Raw genomic sequence first — 21,292 nt, 5'->3', positions numbered from 1 at the left:
ATCTTCACTATTCTCAGGGTTGCATGAGTCAACTTGCTCTCATTAACGTGAGTGAAGGCTAGCTGGCCTTGTTTCCATCATCTGGCTTTTTGGTGTTTTCTTCGGCTCCCAGGTGCCACTTTTTCCTTCCTGACTCACCTTCCTCTCCTTGCCTTTGCTTTTGCCGTCCTATTGATTACACAAACAAACGCCTGCTCAGGGGGGGGCACATGTTCCTGCCATGGAAAAACAAACCAAAGGAGAGCTGCTGAGCTTGTCACCTGCTTTCTTGGCAGGAGCAAGACATTAATTTTTGCAAAGGCAGCTGCAGCAAGAAGCCTGTCCCTCCACCTTGGCAGGAGCAGAGGGGCAACAAAGGCTTCCTGGGGATCTAATGTGCAAAAGTCCCTGGGGTGGAGTCTTTCTTGTTTCCATCTGGCACTTTTTTCAAGGTCTGCTTTATTTCTAGAGCATGTACCGAGAGATACCTTTTTCCATTCTGGCTTAAATACAATACTAAAGTCATCTAGGGAGATACCAATAATTTAAAAGTTGCCAATGTTTTTGTGTAAAACTGGGATAGGAGACTGAGAGAAACTATGGATATTTCTTGTTCAACATAGCATTTCAACAGAGGATCACACAGCATTATTTTGATTTACGTTTTTGTTTACTTATGTATTAGTGCATATTATATACATGGTTCTGTTAATGGCTGGTCCTGCACAGAGGCAGGTCTGATAATTCCCAGAGGCATTTCCACAATCTTACCTCTGAATCATTTGTCCCAATTTGCACTTTGCAACCTGACTTGCTTCCTATCCTCTGGCTTTTCCATTTGTGACCTTGCCTTGCTCCTTAGATCTCACACCTGGTACCAGTTTTTAAATTACAGCCTCCCGCTGCCTTTTTTTTCCCCCCTGCTACTTTTTTTGATGAGAGTTAGATTTTCCTTCTGGCCTCATTTCTATCATCCATCAGCTCAGCCTTCAGCACCTTTAACATCTCCTCTTTGACCTGAGAATGCCTACAAACAGTATCTGCCTCAACTCTGTGAGCAGAACCCAGACATTTAATGAAAAAACAAAAACAAAAACAGAATGAGGAACTTATGGACTATTTAAGGGAACAAGGTTTACATATATTGAACAGAAAAATTTGAGTGCACACAATAAATATTCAGAGATGAAGGACACTCAATGCCCAACCTTTGGAAATAATTTTGTAGGCTAGGGGTGATAAATAGGATTTATTTCACATGCAAGTTCCAATCAATTTGGTAGCACCAACTGTGGAAAAGGATTCTACAGCTTCATCTAGGTTGAGCAGAACACAGCATCTTGATTAGTGAGGTTGGCCTTGAACAAGGAAACACACATTTGCTATCCCTGCTATGATAAATGACCTACCACTTAAAAATTTTAAAGTAGAAGAGTTTTTTAAAAATGAAATCAGTGTTTTAAGGATTAACTTGGCTTTGCATAGAATGGATTAGAGGCAGACAGGGTGTTTTCAGAGAAACAAGCTAAAAGACTCTTGTAGTTTGGTCAAGAATTGACAAAATGGGAAAACATATCTTTCAAAAGGGGGTGAAATAAATTATATAAACTGGTGCACCACACTTCTCTGGGAGGGAGGGGGGCTGAGCCAGGGTCATGGGAGGGTCATGGGGAATTAGCAGGATGTGGGCAGAAGGTCCCAGACGCGGAATCAGTGATTCCTTATCCCCTGCTGGGGAGGGACCAACAGGTCAGAAGATCTGTCCCAATAGGCAACTGTAAGGAGGGCAATAGAAAACTATGTTCAATGCCATTTGCCAGTGGAGACAGTTTGACTATTACCTTTCCTGACAAGCAGTCAGCAGATGAAAGATGATCAGTTTGGACCTCTGGATGGGGCTGATGAGAATAAAACCAAGGACTCATGAGAGGCTGTATTTGGATGGCAATAGAAAATAGGAAGAAACGGATAAAAATATTTTAAGACATAAAATAGAATTGATTAAAATATGAAAGAAGTGACATTTTGTGAGCAAATATAAAAGAAATGGAAAAAGAAGAAATGGCTCCCTAGTTTCAGATCTGAGAGAACAGAGGGGTCCTTCAGGGATACAGAAAGGAAGCCGTGTTGAAGTATGGCAGAGACTGTCCCTCAGTCCATCCGCTTCCCTCCGTCAGAACTAGAGCAGCGCGTCGTTAGCTGGGTTTGTTACAGCTCGTGGGGAAACTACATTTGTGAGTCTCCTTTGCTGCTGGATGCCCAAGTCTACAAGCCCTTGCCAATGGAATATAAATAGAAATGACATCTGTAAGTTCAGGGTTGTATTTTTTAAAAGAAGGTTATGTGCCTTGCTCCTTTTTTCATCCTTTCTGCCGCCTAGGTGGCATGTGAGTTGATGTGATAAGCCATCTGAACCAAGCGGGCAAGGGCAACTCTCGAGATGAAATAGTAGCATGATGGAAGGTTTGGAGTCCTTGATGCTGCCACAGGAGTCCAGGACTGCTAACACTTGGGCTGTGACAGAGGGTAACAGGCTCCCTGTTGGAGGACATCTATCTTTTCTAATTCACTGTGATTTGGGGTCTTTGTTATGACATCTGCACCAATCAACTGACTCCTAAAAGGAGTGACTTCCATAAGGAACATATTAAAAAGCACATGCACATCATCAGGCATTTCGCAATGAGATGACCAAACTGCTCGGCATAATCTTCCTGAAGATCAGAGAAATTGAGGAGATGACAGAAAACTTGAGACAACCAAAGGTAGGGAACCATTTTTTAAAAGAGGAAGCAGATGGGTCTTGCAATGAGAGCCTAGTGAGAATGGAGCTGATCCAGGCCAGATTCTAGAGCAGGAGGCTCCAGGAGCATTTGGAACAAGAGAATATGAACTGCAGAAACCAGCAAAAGCTCATGAAGAACAAATACTAATTCCTGTTCTTTTGGGATGCAGCCAATATGTGCTCCATGCCATATAGGAATCCTCTCAGTTGACCCTTATCAAGTCTTTCCTATTATTTTTTCTGCTTTACAGATGAGGAAACAGACCAGAAGATCTAAATTACTTGCCCAAGGTCACTAGCTGGGAGTAGCGAAGCCAGGAGCCGAATCCAGGCTATCTGATGCTAGGACCTGAGCTCTTAGGCCACCAGACAGATCCTTACAGTAGGCACAGACTTCTCCCTCTTGGCGCACAGAGCCCAGGAGGAGAGACTCCTGGTCGGTCATCTGAATATAGCCAGACACCATAGGGGAAAGTACAAGTGCTATAGACACACAGCAAGGGCAGAGGAAGTCTGCTAAGAAGCAGTGATCCCCAGACAGAACACACAGCAGACACCCAGAAGCAAGCGATAGAGGGGAGATCCTGGCTTATTGTATAAATGGAAGTGTTCTAGTAGGACCACAGGATAGAGGGGCAGTCTGAGAAATGAGGCTGGGAAAGTAGATGAGCCATAGTATAAAGGGCCTTGTATGTCCAAACAAAAAATAGGAACTTTTGCATGAAAGTAGTGAGAGCCCCTGAAAGATTTTTTTTTTCTTTTTTTAGACAAGGAGAGAGGTGGTGGAGGGGCAGAAGAAGAGGGAGAGAGAGAATCTTAAGCTGGCTCTATACCCAGCATGGAGCTTGATGTGGGGCTCAATTTCACCACCCTGGGATCATGGCCTGAGCCGAAATTGAGTTAGATGCTCAACCACTGAGCCACCCAGGCACCCCAAGCCATTGAAGGATTCTAATCAGGAGATGATATTTATGCATTAGATGAGATTTATGCATTAGAAAGAACATGCCATTTGTTTTGTAGAAAAATAGAGGTAGTAGCCCCCTTCCTCCTTCCTAACAGAACTCCCAGCATGTTCTGAGTGGTCATGTATGCTAGAGGGTTCTCCTGGGGGAGTTTTAGAAAGGTTCCCTCATGCCTAACTGAAGCACAAGAGAAGAGATAGCCTTTTCTATCTCTGGACATTTTGAGGACTAGCCGAGATACCAGAAATGGATAGGGTTATCAGCCTTCAAGGCAGAGGATGAAGCTACCACATGGGGGAGTTTGAGGCTAAGAGATGCTGAGGGAAGTGGCACCAGAGCACTTTAATTTTGCCAGGTTGGGGCTCCCTTTTGCCATTTCTGCTACAGGGAAGCCCAGAGAGAAGGCTTGCTGCTGCCACACAGAAGCTCAGTATTGTTTGTGGGCTGGATGTCCTTCTCGCCTTGTCAGAGGGCTGGATGTCCCTCTCGCCTTTCTAGATCCACTCTCCATCTTCATCCTCCGGCTGCAGGATGCATGACACGGACATCAAGGGACTGCATCAACAGGCCCACGGTCCCTGCAGCTGTCAAGTTGGGACAATGGCAGCACCAGCAAGAGATCAGAGTGGGGGAGGACAGTGAAGCAGGAGTATCCCTTCCTTTAGCTCCCTGGGTTAGGGGCCTGCAGGAGGCTGCCTCCCTTGTACCGCTTCCAGCTCTGAGAAGGTAGGCCTCTCTCCGCAGCCCCTTGTTCTCTGAAATCTAGTGACAGCCTTCTTCCTCCCTTGGGCCTAAGATGGGGAACAGTCCCTCATGGGCCCGAGCAACTTTATGTTCCCCTTATGGTTTCTCTAGACCCTTTGAAGCTAATTCCTGTATTAAAGTCTGTTCAGAGGATCCCAATAGGAACGTGTCATCGCTTTCCTGACTGTGTACATTCCACACCATGTTCATCTAAGGCATTTGAGAAACGGATACCAAGACAAAACTCTTCTTGTGTGTAAGGAGCATGATGAAAATCTGACCCCGAGTGAAGAATGGGAAAGAGGTTTGGATGGAAGCGTGCTAGACTGCCATGCAATCTAAAGAAGGTTTGGCAAGGCTGTTGGGGAGTTCTCAGGCCACCATCAGCCATCAGAGGAGTCCCCCATCTCCCAGGAAGGGGCCTGCCTTCGTATTGCCACTGTGCTTAGTCACTGGCGGGGAGCAGCCCATGGGAACTGTGGCCTCTGTGTAAATACCACATGGATTTGAGAGCAAAGCTACTCCCCTGTGGTTAGAGGTCTGCGAGGCACATTCTTGTGGTCAGCACACTCATCCCGTGAACATCTGCAGCACCACCTTAAGGCTTGTATGTTCCTCCCACCCTCCATGACCAAGACTCTATTTTTACCTTGCTGTACTATTTCCCCCTCAAAAAGGGTGTGTTAAAGTTCAAAATGTGTTTTCTTAGCCAAACAGCAATGCCAGGGTACCCCACCATGAAAAGGCTTGTTTGTCTGTCTGCCAAATGACCTGAGAGGGTGTCATGTATTATTTTACAAATTTATAATCAGCCACAGACAGATAATTAGTCTGGGAAGCTCAAAAGTTGATTTTGTCAGCATACCATACAGTACCATACAGTTCATCTTCCAGGGCAAGCTCATGCTAATGATTTTCAAGGGGCTGATATAAAAAATTAGAATGCCAGGTTATTTGCTTTTCATGATAAACTACCTTTTAGAAGGACCAAGGCTGAAGTCTCTAGGATCAATATATCACTTCCCTACAGAAGCTAGGTGATAATCAGGAGATTGCGCATTGACTGTGACATCACTTCAGAGGGAATTAGAGAAGCTAAAGTTTTATAGCAGCGGGGCAAGCTAACCTCGTGCACTCGCCTCACACAGGGGTAGTCTTACAGATAGGATGTGAAGACTCAAAGCACAACGATTAGATACATCTACCATTAGAAATGGTATCATATCCTCAAAATCATTGGCTAAGGCTCCTTCCTCTTGGTATAGGGTTTGAACACCACTAAAATTTATCTCTGTATTTGCTGCCTCTGTTTCCATGCTTGACCATCACCACCACCACTTCCCTTTGCACCACTCCACCTCCAGCTCCAAACCATCCCTATGGCCCTGGAAGCCATTATGTCTTTTTCCATTGACTTTTTACACGTAATTCAAAATATATTGGTGTTAGGGTTTAGCACTCAGAAGATAGTCCCATTTCCAAAGTTTGGGGGTCCTGTAGTCAAATACTGTTAACAAAGCTTCTTTCTTCTCTCAGGACCCTGAGCTAGAAAAAGGAGCCTCAGGGTATAGTCCTAGATCCACTTGGTTTTCATCTCTGGTGGAAGGTACCCTCTGACTATGTTTCCTTGTGCTGCTAATGGAGTCTCAGTGGTTCCTTTTTCCAGGGATGTGGCTGGGAAGAACCATTGGGAAACCCTAGCCCTCTCTCTGATTCCCACCTGTTTGAAGGGGAAATGTAGTTGACCAAGAAGATAGCCAAGTAATTTCTGCAAACTTCTGCCTTTTAGGAGCCTGCCAAGCCCTGGCAAGGAGAAATCCCTTCCTCCAATTTGGAAAATGGTCCTGGCCATGATATCATCCTCTCTGAGACATAAATCGGATTGTAGAAACACACTTTTTGCTTTTCCTCTGCTCAGACTGTCCTCCTCAGCTTTAGCCCACATTGCTCTTAATCTATTCCATTAGACTGCAATTAACAATGTGCATCTAATTCTCCCATTCCACTCTGTGAGAAGGCAGCAAAATGAGCCTTGCCCCCCATGTCCCACAATGATCTTTGTTACATCTGCCAGCTGGAGGGGCATTTCCCAGGCCCCCTTTCTCTGTTCCTTAGATTCAGAACTAGAAGACAAAGCCACAAGGCTCATTTGTTTTCTGTCAAATGTGGGTAGAGCAGGGATAAAGTTCTGAGAGTCAGGAAATCCAATTTTTAGGCTGGTTTTTTCAGTGGACTAACTCAGCAGACTTGGACAAAACACTTAATCCTCCTGGAATGCAGTTGCCTCCCCCTGTTCACATGAGTAATGGTGACATTTGGCTAACTCACCTCTAAGAGCTCCTCAGAGGTAAAATATGATAGTGGATGTAAAAATACAGTAGGAGATAGAAAAGATATAAAGAACTCTGTAGAGGCAAAAGACTGCATTTGACATAGGTGACTTTTTTTTTTTTTTTAAGTCTGCAACTTTCAGGTGTGTTGTGTTTAATCCATGATGTGGTCTTCAGCAGATCTGAGTAAACTGTTCAAAACAGATATTCTCACTAATGAACTCCTGACCCCCCCAACCTCACATAGTGTACCAATATTTTAAGGGCTTTGTGACTTCATTAGTTTGGGTCATCCAAGCCCCTAACATCTCCTGAGAAGCATAGGTCTTGACTGAGGAACACTTTTAATCACAACACAAAAGGGGAGAAGTATATTAGTTAGGACTCTTATGATTTCCAGGGATAGAAACCTGTCTCTAAATACCCTGGTCAAGCTATGGGAACTTATTAGAAATAGATTCTCATAACAGTGGAAAGGTTGGAAGTGCGGCCTGACCTTGGGGACAACTAAATTGGAGAACTGAGCTCTGTTGGTAAACTTTTTCTCCATCTCTCATCTGCCACTCTATACACTTCATTCTTTTTTTTTTTTTTTTTTTTTTTTACACTTCATTCTCTTAAAAGGACTTCTTTGAAGAGGTGTACAACATGGCCACTTTGAGGTGCCAGAGCTCATATCTTATACCTTTACCTCCAAAATGTAGCCAATGGTCTTCTCTTAGTTCCAGCTTGAAAAGTTCTGGGGGATGATCCTGATTGGTCTGGTTTGGCTTGGATGGCTACTCCTGGACCAATCAACCAAGATCAGAAGGACAAATGACCATGACTGGCTAAACTGAGTTAGGTCCTACCTTGAACCAGGGGCTGGAAGTCTATCTAATGGTATCTAATGGTTTGGAGTCAGGGTAAGTGGTCCAGAAATGGCCATGGGGGGACAACTCTGTGATTTAGGAGCATTCCCAGAAAAGGGGGCATCATTGGAAGTTATGCAGCCTATCTAATTGCAGGGCATGAAGGGGACCTGATGTAAATGCCTCTATGTTTGATCTTTTTATCTAAAAGAGAGTCGAGAGTTTTACCTATGCAAGAAACACAGAGACTGAATGCTGATTCTACTTGGTCATGCCATACTCAGAAGAGGTAAAAACTCTTGGGACCTTGTCTAGTTCTGCTAGACCAGCAGAGGCTCAACGGCTGAATACTTATGTGAAGGGGACAGAGAGAGGGGACAAAAATTTTCTCAGATATTTGTCAGTATTTCTCTAAGGATTTTGGCTTCACTGTGATAAAGATGTTGTCATCCTTTCTACTCCCCCTCTGAGCATCTCAAAGGATAGCTCAAACCACCAGCTTTGTATTAACTCATTTCCATGACAAGTTACTACTCTCTTTCTTTCTTTCTCTTCCTTTATCATGTACACTTGATATAGAAGGAGCAGCATATGTCAATATATTTTTACACCAAGAATAAGAATTTATGTGAAGAGGAAAATGTGCTTCATTAACTATGATCAAGTACTAGAAAAAAAGAAATATATACATGAAGAAGTTGATCTTTTGCCCCTAAGGAATACAAATTACATTTAATTCTTCCCAAAAAGCTGTAAAGCAAATATAATTCATTTAAAAATGTAACTAATTATAGGTCAAGTCCTTTGAAATTATAATTACTTTATTTAACCATAGAATATCTCCTATCAAGACTTTGTGTTTCATGTCCAGAGACTGTACAGAGAATTTCACAGAAGACCTCGGTCAACCCAGAGTTAGGTAGAAATTTTCTATTTTAGTCAAAGGAAAAAAAAAAAATGACCTTTTTTATATGGAGAACTCCTAGAAACATCAACATAGTCTGTATGATTAATCTCAGCAAAAAAGAGTTATACCTAATGAAGTATCAATCCTGGGGCAGGGGGAAAAGAGGGTACTTTGTTTTTAACATAATTATTCTTTTTTTATTTTTTTATTTTTTTGCCTTATGACATTTGTGCAATTGCTCAGAGATACAAAGTGTTATGGTGGAAACAAATCTTTTCACTGAGTTCTGGATTTATATAAAACACTTGATCACTGAAAGAAGGTTATGTGTAAGATCAACCTCATCCCAAAACAGTAAAAAACAACTGAGTGTTGAACTCACTTGGTAACTAGAGTGACTTGAATGGTGGCCGCCCCATAAGATGTGTCCACATCTGAATTCCTGAAACCTGTGAAAGTGACCTTATCTGACAAAGGATTTTGAAGATGGGATTAATTTAAGGATCATGAGATGAGATCATCCTGGATAGTCCAGATGGGCACTAAGTCCAATGACAAGTGTCTTTTTAGGAAACACAGGGAACACACAGAACGGGAGGCGTCAATGTGACTGTGGAGGTGGAGGTCGGAGTGAAGTGGTCACATGTCACGGAATGCTGACTGCCACCAGAAGCTGGAAGAAACAAAGAACAGAGTTTCCCCCTAGAAACTGTGGAGAGACAGTGGCCCTGCCAACATCCTGATTTTAAACTTCTGACCTCCAGCACTGTGACAGAATAAATTTCTGTAGTTCTAGGCTACCAAGTTTGTGGTAATTTGTTATGGCTGCCCCAGGAAATGGATATAGTAACCCACCCAGATTATGAAGCCAGGAGACGTAAAGAATTTATTCAAAAGAACACATCCACTGAAAGTGGATGGTAAAATGGTTAGCATCTAAACTCCACACATCCGTACATAAAGTGTAGATGTCAGTGTGGCCCACTTTCCACTTGAGGGTACACACTGAGGAGAAAGTGCTTAGTCAGCACATACCACTGTGTGCCAGTGCCTGGCCTCTACATTATCTGGGAGATTATATGACTAATCACCCATATTCACCGGCCCACATCTACCAACATTTCAGATAAAGGCTGCTCCACCAGCTGGAGCCTCGAAGTAAAGATGATAGGCATGGGGTAAGGATACAACAGGATTGCGGACAAAACCACAGAGTTTTAGAGACCATTTATCATAAGAGCACAACCTAGCCTGTTCAGAGTGACAGAGAATCTTATCCAACTTTAATGACCTTATAGAGTAATTCCAATCCTCTTCATTTTAGAAGGAAACAGAAACTCAGAGAAATTCATTACCTTGTCCAGTGACACACCACCAGTGAAAGGGAGAATCAGAACCAACATCTCGAATGCCAGGAGAATCCATAAAACCTTTCGAGTTGAGGTGATATGTACAAAAATATGTTTTAGCAATATTAATCTTTGAAATGTGGAGTAATCTACAAGAAGGGACAACTGGGAAGGCCATGTGGGAAGTTAGGAAGCAGGGACAATTCACAACAGAACTAGGTACACTTCTCCAGGCTGGCTGTCACACAGAAACCTGAAAGGCTGTTCTGAGAGAGGGTGAGGCATTGACTCGGGCCAAGTTAGAGTACAAAACAGGAAGAGAAGAATAAAAACTGGGAACCCACTCAGGAAATTGCCAGAGAGTTCTGGAGTCAGACAGGCCTGCTTTAGAATCTTTGCTAAGCCCCATATTCTCCCTTGTAAAGTGGGGTAATCACAGTACATTCCTCTTCAGGTTGCTGGCCAATTAAATGAAAGGAGGCAGGTAAAGTGCTTAGCACAGAGCCTGTACATGTAAGAGCTCATTAAGCACTAGTTGTGACTGTTGTTATTTCTAAATTTACTTCTGGTATGGTCTGTGCCTTGGTTCTTGAGAATGAATTAGGCATTCCAGATGGCAACTTTGTCTAGGAATCTCTCAGAGGTATAGGGAGGCCTGAACACTTTTGCAGAGCAATGCTCTTTGCAGATGGTTTTAAAAGATCATTTAAAACCTCTTGCCTCTATATTTCAATGTCCTTTAAAGGAGAGAATTTCTTTAGGGAGATAAAATCTCTTCACAGTCAACGTCCATAAGTAGAGAAGAGAGGCAGGGAGAGAAAATGGTAGTCAAGAGAGTTCCATGTTTTTCTTAGCACTAGAAGGAAGGAAGAGAGGAAAGAAGAAAGGAAGGGAAGGAGGGAGGGAGAGAGGGACAATACACACTATATTAAATGCTTTTACATATCTCATTTATCCTTCACAAGAATATATTTAGTCCTCACAAAAATGTAGAAGGGTATCATGCTTCCCAATTAATAACCTCTTTATTAAATTATGTAAATGATGGTTCAAATAAACATTCATTTAACTATTATTTGTTAAGAACCTGCTACTGTTGGCCAGGAAGGCATGTGCTAAGTCCCAGACACACAGTGACAACAAAGTATAGTCTCTTCTCCCAAAGTTCTTTTAATCTGGTGGAGAAAGAAGGCTTATAAATGAGTAAGCAACATATAATTATAACTTGGGATGCATTCGCCAGTGGAAACAAATGGTGCCTTGATTGGAGAATAAGATGGTATAAATAGGATGCTTAAGGGAGGCCTGGAAGGTGAAATGGACCCAGTCATGCAAAGAACAGGGCAAGGATGTGTATTAGGGTGGTGGCAGGCACAAGGGAGAGCCTTCTGTCTGAGAGCGGGCACATCCAAAGGTCCTGAGGCATGAAAGACATGTAACATCGGAGAACTCTAGGCACTGCAGACTAGTATGGTTGCGACACAGTGAACAAGAGGCAAGTAGAAAGAGATGGTACAGCAGAGGCAAACACCAGATCCCACAGAACCTTGGGGGCCCTGGTAGGGAGTTTGAATTTTATTCAAACTCAATTAAGTAGCAATGGAAGACTTTTTATGCAGGAGAGTGATCTTTATTTATATTGTGTATAACATATTATTTAAAATTTTTAAAGTATGCTCTGGAGGCAGTGGGGAAGACAGAATTGGAATGAAACAGGAGTGTAAGCAGGAGGAGACCTGTCAAAAGTGTTCCAGTGATGGTGGCCTGGACATGGAAGATGATGGTGGAGAGGGGGAGGACTGGATGAATTCCAAGTGTGCATGTGGAGTTGAGGTGGTTGGACTGGTGGAGAGGCTGGATGGAGGAGTTGAGAGTCAAGGATGTGAGATCTTTAACTGCCAAGAGATACATGATGTTCATGTCTGCATCCCCCAAACTAGCTCAGTGGCCTAGGGATAGAAAAGTGTCCAATAAATGGTGACCTTAACTAAACTGGATATGTTGCTATGAATCCCAGAGATATTACTCAATCCCCACCCAAGAAGATGACAATCTTCTTTTGTTTTATTCATCCCACAAACAAGCACCTCAGGCACTGTTTCTGGATGTATTTAATGGCCCCACTGTTCTCTTTGCTGGACATACTATGCCTGGAGCATTAAATACCACACAGTTGGGACTTTGATGAAACAGAGAGTGGCTGGAGAAAGGCCACTGAATGATGAAGAATTTGAGTGTCGTGTTCCATGGTAACTAACTCCAAATGCTTAAAAGGCTTGTAGCAGCTTTAAATGTGAGCCTATCTCTGCCTCTGCTTCAGGCTTCAGGCACTGAAGTTCTGTAACTGCGATTCAGCCCTCCACCTTCCCTATGCCAGTCGGAGCCTAACCTGACTCCTAACTCTGGTCTAAATTCTACAACTGGGAGCTCCTCATAATTTAGGAGGGCTAAAAGAGAGATATCTCATTTTTTCCCCACATCCATTCGCTCTTTCCATTTTCAGGGAGCTAGACTGATGCCACTTGTCCCCTTTGTGGTGGCGCCATCTACTCCTCTTGAGAAGATAATAAAATCTTTATTTTCTTCTCTCACGCCAGATGCTTACATTGCTGGGTAGGGGGATGATTAGGAAGATTAAATTCCAAGTTCTCTCTCCCTTTCTCTGAAGGGGAGTATGGTAAATGTTCTAGCTCCCACATAAGCTTTGACATTCATAATTTCATCATTCTCCTGTGGTACGGATGCTCCCTCATGTGTGCGGGGTCCACTGCCTCTTACCTTGTCATCCCAAAGGGGAAATGGGAAAACAGGAACTGCCATTAAAATATTTTAGACTGAATCATCAGTCTCCCTCCACCCAGAAACCTCATTTTAACCATCAGATTAAAATAAATATAGATGTTAAAAACTCTATTAATGATGTTAACCTCATTTTAACCATCAGATTAAAATAAATATAGATGTTAAAAACTATTAAAATAAATATAGATGTTAAAAACTCATCAATGACTTCAGAGATCAGGTCATTAAAGGACTGTAGCTTCCTTCACTGTCTTTGTCTCTCTGTTTGTCTAAGTCACTCTCTCAGAAGAGTCCAACTGCTATACTGGAGCTGCCAAATGGGGGGGGGGGGGGAGGGTCCACACGGCAAGCCCACTGTGGGCTCTTGCCATCAGCTATGCGAGGGAGCTTAGAAGTAGATTTCTCAGCCCCAGTCAAGCCTTCAGATGATTTAAGCCCAGCTAATACCTTGGCTACAACCCAAGAGAAACCTTGACCCAGAATCACTCATAAAGTTGCTTTGGAATTCCTCCTGACTTACAGAAACTGTGAGGTAATTAAAGTTTATTTTCTTAAGCCCCTCAGTTTGGGGATAATTTATCATGTAGTAAAAGAAAACTAATACAGTTAGCCAGAGTTGACTTCTGTCTAAAGAACCCTGATTATTACAGTGTTCAAAAGACTTGGTATAGAACCTTGCAAGGACTCACTACCTGATAGACAAGGACTATTATACTTTTTTCCATATCACTCCAGAGAGCAGACCTAGAACTAACAGGAGGAAGTTGAGGAACACAGAGTTCAATTCAGTAAGAGAGAAAACAATTCCAATAATTAGAAGGGAGTAATTTTATCTAGCTAACTAATGAATTTTCCCAGCTTAAAGGATTCAAGCAGAGGAGGGAATTATGGATGCTGTACTGTAGAATAACGTCTTACATTGGGAGGGAAGTTGAACTAACCAATCCTTCTAGCTTTAACATTCTGTCATTCTACAACTCAATATGGCCTAGGGATGCTTGCTTAGTGTCATCATATCCAACCTCTCCCATGTCCTGGGGCAACCAGCCCAAGTATGATATCAACTGAAGAAGTCATTGAGGGAAGGGGAAATAGAAGGATTTATAAGAAATATGCCAAAGCACCAAGCCAGAATCTGATTTCTACCTGAAATGTGATAGTCCTAAGATAGTGAGCTTCCAACTAGTAGGATATTTAAAAAAATAATAATAATCTTCAGATAAAGAGAAGCAATGAAACTGATCAAGTAACAGGTTAACATGAAACTTACAGAGAAACTGAAAAACAAAAATCCTTGAAATAAGACATAGCACCTTGGCAAGCCCATCCTTGCAGACAAATGGGAAGGGCAGCCAGGAGTCTCAGGATGGTACAGTCAGGGAACAAGTAAAGCATGAGCCAGAACTTTGGCAGCTACTACAGTCAAATATCAACGAATTGTGCAGAGGTCAAAGAAATGATAATGACAAGATTTCATGAATGCAGCAATTAAAACAGAGAACAGATCCACCTAAATCTGGGGAGTGGTATAAGCAAAGTTAACATCCTTCAGAAAATAGAAAGATGTCGATTGTCAGCATATCTCTATCAAAACCCAAAAGACTATACAAAAGCTGAGCCAACAGACTAGCTGTCGTCAGCAGAAGCCATTGGCCAGAATCAGGAGGGAATCAATTCCACTCTTCAAATTACTGGGAGAGGAAATGTCTACTGTGCAATCCACAGAAAGATCAAAACAACTCTTGTGGAGATTTAAAAAAAAAATGGAACTCCTCAAATGCAAATGGAGTGAGCATAAAGGACTAAGGTTGATAACCAATCCATCCTGCATGAGATTGCCTTCCCTTAGCTCTGCTAGAAGGTACTCTGATCATTTTTTAAGAAGCCAAATTCCTTTTCTCCAAAACGTTTTGTTGTGATCATAGTATGCTTATATAGACAGAGCTGGAATTTTTAGGATTTACATAAAATTGGGAGTTCACTCAATGTTGAAGAAGACCCAGGACATTCTAAATAATGCCCTTGCAGCTGAGACCTCTGGAGCCTCGGGATCCATCTGGGGCTTTTCCAGGGCAATGACTGGAGGCTGTGTGTAGCAAGAGGCTGAGGGCACTTAAGATAATACCACCACAGGAGACCTGCCCGACAGAGACAAACATCTCCAAACTGGGACAAATGTTACGTTTTCATTCTTGAGGAGATCATTTCTATCCACAATGGCCTCAATGCTGACTTTGGAGTATAAATTAGGAGGATGTTAAGAAGGGGGCCAGATTGAGTAGAAAATTATGAAAAGACATCTAAATAGGCTCCACCTATAAAAAGTGCTATGAGAATTCACTCTGACTTGAGCTTGTGACATCACATGGCCTCCGAGTCTATGTCATAAGCCACATGTACTGCATATCACATGGTATGGGGCTGCCCTTATGGAGCTAAATAATTTTTTTAAAGATGTATTTATTTGAGAGAGAGAGTATGTGGTCAGGGGGTGGGGGAGAAAGAGAAGGAGAAAATCTCCAGTTGATTCCCCGCTGAGCCTGGAGCCTGACAAAGTGCTTGAACTCATGACCTTGAGGTCATGACCTGAACCGAAATTAAGAGTCAATTGTTTAACTGATTGATCCACCCAAGTGTCCCTGGAACTAATGAAGTCTTCTATGACTGCACTGGTCAGGCTGTATCCATCCTCTCTATCTTATGCCAAGAAGACCATGATTCCTTAGGGAAAGGTCCTCAGTAATGTTAATAAAAATATCTAGAACAAAAGAGATCAAAGACTCACAGCATCCTCAAGAAATGCAATTTTACAATGAGAAGAAATAGTTCTACATTTTGGAAAAGAACCATGAGTTCTGCAGGTTATGGAATCACACACATTTGGGTTGGAATCCTGTCTTCACTTTTTCTAGTGTGTGACCTGAGAAAGGGACGTAACTTTTTGAGTCTCAGTTTCTGATCCTATAAAACAAGGAAATATATCATTCCTAAGGGTGTAATGTAAAGGAGTTAAAAATACTTAACAGAGTATTTTGCAAGCAGTAGAGTCTCATTAAGCAATAGCTGTCACTGTTGTAGGTACACTATAATGGCACCTCCTTCAAGCTCAGTGGGGAAATGACACAACTCTCACTACCCATCTCCTATGACGGGAAGACTGACCCCACAGGTCCCACTGGTGACTGTACCTTTAGGTTTGAGATATAGATACCAGCAATTTCAAGACTGGTATCTGAGGAGCATTTTCTTCCACTCTCTATTTCCTTTGTTTGAGGCTTTCATAATATCTATACTCCTCAAATCCTGGCAGGGAAGAAAAAATTAGTATTGTGGTTTATAATTGTGTATAGGGCAGTAATTTGCTACCTCAAGGGAAATTCAATGATTATTGCATCAAGTCAGCAACTTGTCATGGTAACCATTTTACAAAATGGTGAAGCCAACCAGCTTTGACTGGTTTCTGACCTTAATTAATTAGCTTGCCTATGTGCCACATACTGTTCTAAATACCATTCTTGGTTCTATAAAGAAAAATAATTCAGAGGATGGAGGCAGACAGTAATAGCCAAAGGCAATGGAATGTGTTTTCTTTCTCTTTTTTTTTTTTTTTTTTTTTTTTTGAGAGACAGAGAGAGAGCGAGCATGTGAGCAGGGAAGGGGCAGAAGGAAAGGGAAAGAGAGAGGATCTCAAGCAGGCTCCACATTGGGTGCAGGGCTCAGTCTCATGACCTTTGAGATCATGACCTGAGTTAAAATCAAGAGTCAGAAGCTCAAGTGACTGAGCCACTCAGGTGTCCCCTTGGAGTGTGCTATTTTAAATAAGGTATCCTTGGAGCTAAACAGAGAACTACAGAAGGTAAGAGGTAGTGAGGTATAAGTGGATCTGAGAAGAAGCATGTGCAAAGGCTTGGAGATGAATGTGCTGGCATGTGTGAGCAAAATGGCCAGAGTGAGTAAGCAATAGGGAGAATGGGAAGAGCAATGAGTGGCATGAGCAATGGGGAGAATGGGAAGAGAGAGAATGAGTGAGGTAGCAGGGAGATATTTTTATTCAATAGGATCTGACAAGTCATTAGAGGAGTTTACACTGGACTGCCAGCAGCTGACACATTTCACTTTCGTCATCTGCTGGAGTAAGGATAGATAGCAAAGGGGGGGAAATTGGGGGAACAATCCATTAAGCATCAGACTCTTGGTTTCTGCTCAGGCTGTGATCTCAGGGTCGGGCTCTGCACTCAGCAGGGAGTCTGCTTGAAGATCCTCTCCCTCTCCCTCTGTACCACCACCCCACATACTCTCTCTCTCTCTCTCAAATAAATAAATCCCTTTTTAAAAAAGTATGGAAAAGGGGACACAGGGTAATAGTAGATGAGGGGCATTTATCGCTATCATCCAGACAATAGATAATAGTGGTATTGGATGAGGATGGCAGTGGTAGAGGTGATGAAATATGGTCAAATTCCAGTCATATTTTGAAGGTAGAGCCATTGGAATTTGCTAATTGATTTGATATAGGATATAAAAGAGAGAAGTCAGGGACAACTCCAAGTTCTTTTCTCTGGGAAACCATGATGATTAATTTTATGTGTTGACTTGACTGGCTACAGGGTGCCCAGACATTTGGTCCAACATTATTCTGGGTGTGTCTCTAAGGATGTTTCTGGAGGAGATTAACATTTGTAGACAGAAGAAAGCAGATTGTACTCCCTAATGTGGGTGGGCCTCATCCAATCGGTTGAAGGCCTGGATAGCAAAAAAAAAAAAAAAAAAAATTGATCCTGTCTTAAGGAAGAGGAAACTCTTCTTGCTAGGCTGTTTGAACTGAAACATTGCATTTTTTCTAGCAACTTCCTGCTGTTTCTAATCTCAGGGTTGTCTGTCTTCTATTGGCTTCTTAGTTCTCCCATCATGCATGTGGGTAAGCAATTCCCTGCATTATGTTTCCTGTTTCAAATCCTAAGTGGTTCAGTTTCTCCGGTAGGACAATGGCTAATAGAGGTTGGGAGAGCCTCAGCCAAGAGTTCCATAAAGAGTGAAAATTAAGCTACTGTTCCCTCCAGTGCCCCGGGTGGGTGACAACATCTAAAGTGGTGATTCTCAATCCTGGTTGCATATTAGAATCACCTTGGGAAGGTGTTTTGGTGTTTCTTTTTGCTTTAACAAAAAACAAAGCAAAACCAAAACCAAACCAAACCAAAAAGCAATGTCTAGTCCAATTGATTTGTCTCCAGGCTTGTGACCCAGACATTAGTGTTTTCTTAGAAATCACCTACAGATGGTATCAGAGAGATTTTTTTTTTCTGGTGTGATATTAAAACTTTTTACTTTCTTATGACCACATGGCCTTGGAAAATGAATGTAGACCAAAGATCTGAGGTAAATCCAGTAAAGATTTTCCTCCTGATTTATTGAGCTATAATTTGTATGCAATGGAATGGGCAGATCTTACTTAAATGTACAGTTTAATGAGTTTTGACAAGCGCATATACTCCCATAATCCATATTTTCACACTCCTATCCAGATAGAGAACACTTCATTTACCCTGGAAAATTTCCTCATGCCTTTACTCAGTTAATCCCAACACCCATGAGAAAACTACTGTTTTGTTTTCTGTCAACATAGTTTTGTTTATGACTTCATCTAAATGGGAGCATGCAGTAATACAGTATGTACAATGTTGTGCCTTGTATATTCTACTATCACAGTGTTTTATGACTCATCGATGTTCTTACATGTATCAGTAATTCATTCTTTTTTATTGCTCAGTGGTATTCCATTGTGTGAATAGACCACAATTTGTATCTTAATTATTTTGTTGGTGGACATTAGGGTAGTTTCCAAATTGAGGCTGTTATGTATAAGGATGCTATGAACATTCTAACAAACTTAATTCATATTCATGCTGGGGTTTTTGTGAAAGGGCTTTATCATATTTTCTTTCTATTCATAGTTTGCCTAGAATTTCTATGATGAATGGGTGTTGGAATTTCATCAAATGCTTTTTCTATATTAAGATTATTGTATTTTTTTCTTTATTCTGTTAAAACAGTAATTTTATTAATTAGTTTTTAAATGTTAAACTGACTTTGCATTCCTGGAAAAAAAACGCTTGGTCAGAATATATTCTTTTCTGTAGACTAGACTTTATTTGCTAATGTTTTTGTTAAGGATTTTTGCATCTATGTTTATGAAGAATATTGCTCTGTAATTTTCATTTCTTATAATGTCCTTATCAGGTTTTTGTGTCAGGGTTATGCTGGTCTCATAAAATGAGTTGTAAAGTATTCATTTTTTTTCTATTTTCTAGAAGAGTTTATCTAAGATAGATATTACTTCTTCCTTAAATGTTTGATGAATTTACCAGAGGAACTGGCCTAGGATTTCCTTATTGGGAAGGTTTCAACTATAAATTCAACTTCTTTAACAGATATGGAACTATATAGATTTTAATTATTATATTAATTATTGTTATTAATTATATTATATAAGACAAACTTACATACTACATTATATAAATTATAATTTTTAGTTAATAATCAAACTTTCTATTTTTGTGGATCAGTATTTTTGTCTTTTAAGAGATTTGTTCGCATCTAAATTTTCAAATTCATTAGAATAAATTTCTCATACAATTACTATATCATCCTTTACTGTCTGAAATAGCTGAGCTGGTATTCCCTCATTCATTCTTAGTATTAACAGTTTGTGTTTATTTTTTTTCCTGATCAGTCTTGCTAGGGATATATCAACATCATTAATCTTTTTAAAGAAACAATTTTTTATTTTCTCTATTGTTTGTCTTACCTATTTCATTACTTTCTGTTCTTTCTGGCTTCTGTTCTTACTTTCTCTCATCCGATTACTTTGGGTTTACTTTGTCCTTTTTCTTTTTTAGGCTTTTAAAGTAGAAGTTTAGGGCACTGATTTTAAAGTGGCATTTCTTCTTTTCTAATAAAGTATTTAAAATTATACATTTTCTTCTATCCCTGCTCTGCTGCATCCCACACATTTCCATATGTTCTATTATTTAGCTTGAAATATTTTTTATTTTTTCTTATGATTTCTTTTTGACTCATGAGTTATTTAGAAATGTGTTGGTTTCTAAGGATTTGGGAGATTTTCAGATATCTTTTTATTACTAATTTGTAACTTAATTCTATATGATCAGAGAATTAAACTCTTAAATCCTTTGAAATTTAATGAAATGAAATGAAATGAAATGAAATGAAATGAAATGAATGTTTGATGGCCCAGCATATACTCTATTGTGGTGTTATCTGTCCCATGTGCATTTGCAAATAATGTGTATTCTGCAGTTTTTAAGCACAGTGTTCTATAAAAGTCAATTAAACAGTATTGTTCAGGTCTTCTGGAAACTTACTAATTTTTTTGTGTGTCAGTTTTCCATCAGGTACTTAGAGAAAGGTGTTCAAATTTCTTACCATGACTGGATTTATCTACTGAGCCCTTTCAGTGTGTCAGTTTTTGCTTCACATATTTTGAAATGCTTTATTAAGTATATGCACATTTAGAATTATTATTCTTGATAAATTGACCCCATTATGAAATGTCCCTGCTTATCTCTGGTAATATTCTTTGCTCTGAAATATACTTTGTCTGATATTAGTCTAGCCATTATAGCTTTCTTGTGAATGAATATTTGAATACATATTTGTATGGGACACCTTTTTTCGTAACTTCACGTCTACGCAATCTGTACCTTTATGCTTAACGTGTAGCTCTCTATGCAACACAGTTGGATGCTGTTTTTACCTAGCTCGACAATCTCTACCTTTCTGTTGTAGTGTGTAGCCCATCTACAGGTAATGTAGACGATGTAATGTAGATGATACCATTGCATTTGGCTCTAATCATTTTGCTATTTGTGTTCTATTTGATGCCTATGTCCTTTTTTGTTTATTCCTTCTTTGTTGCCTTCATTTGGGTTACACAAGTACCTCTTAGTATCCCATTTTATCTCCTCTATTGGCTTTTAGCTCTATCTTTTTTTTTTAGGAGGAACTACAATATGCATTGTTAATTTATTATAGTCTACTATGAATTAATATTACACTACCTCACATATATGTAGTATATTTATATATCTCCCTTAACTTCCTCTGCCTTTTCTGCTATTATGTTTTACTTATGCTTGTTATAAACTCCCTCGTTATTACTTCCACTTCAAATAGTCAATTGTCTTTTAAGTAAATTTACATATAAGTAAGTTATATGTTTGTTTGTGTATTCACCACTTCTGGTGCTCTTCATTCCTCCATAGAGCCCCACCTTTCTGATTGTTACTATTTCATTTCAGGTTGATGGGTTTATGCTTACATTTCTTGTGCTGTGGTTTAATGTAATGAATTCTTTCAGCATTTGTTTGTATAGGCATGTCTTTATTTTTAACCTCATTTTTAAGGATATTTTTGCTGAATATAGACTCGTAGTTTGACAGGATATCCCTCCTCCTCTTGGACCTTTAATTGTTATTCTACAGTCTTCTGGTTTGCAGGGATTTTGACAGGAAATTCTTAAGTTTACTATCATTCTCCTGTAGGTGATATTTCCCTCCTATA

The 21,292-nt window shown here is 40.6% G+C and overlaps 2 long non-coding RNA genes across 12 annotated transcripts in view; one reads left to right on the top strand and one right to left on the bottom strand.

Moving 5' to 3' along the window:
- Positions 1-21,292, bottom strand: part of LOC140602880 (uncharacterized) — a 109,250-nt gene that overhangs the window by 58,586 nt on the left and 29,372 nt on the right. The window lies entirely within an intron of this gene.
- Positions 1-21,292, top strand: part of LOC140602882 (uncharacterized) — a 31,655-nt gene that overhangs the window by 322 nt on the left and 10,041 nt on the right. The gene's annotated exons all lie outside the window — the stretch shown is intronic.

Source organism: Canis lupus, chromosome 13 (genome assembly GCF_048164855.1).
Source record: "Canis lupus baileyi chromosome 13, mCanLup2.hap1, whole genome shotgun sequence".
In the NCBI taxonomy this organism is placed as follows: Eukaryota; Metazoa; Chordata; class Mammalia; order Carnivora; family Canidae; genus Canis; species Canis lupus.
This window is presented reverse-complemented; position numbering and strand designations above follow the sequence as displayed.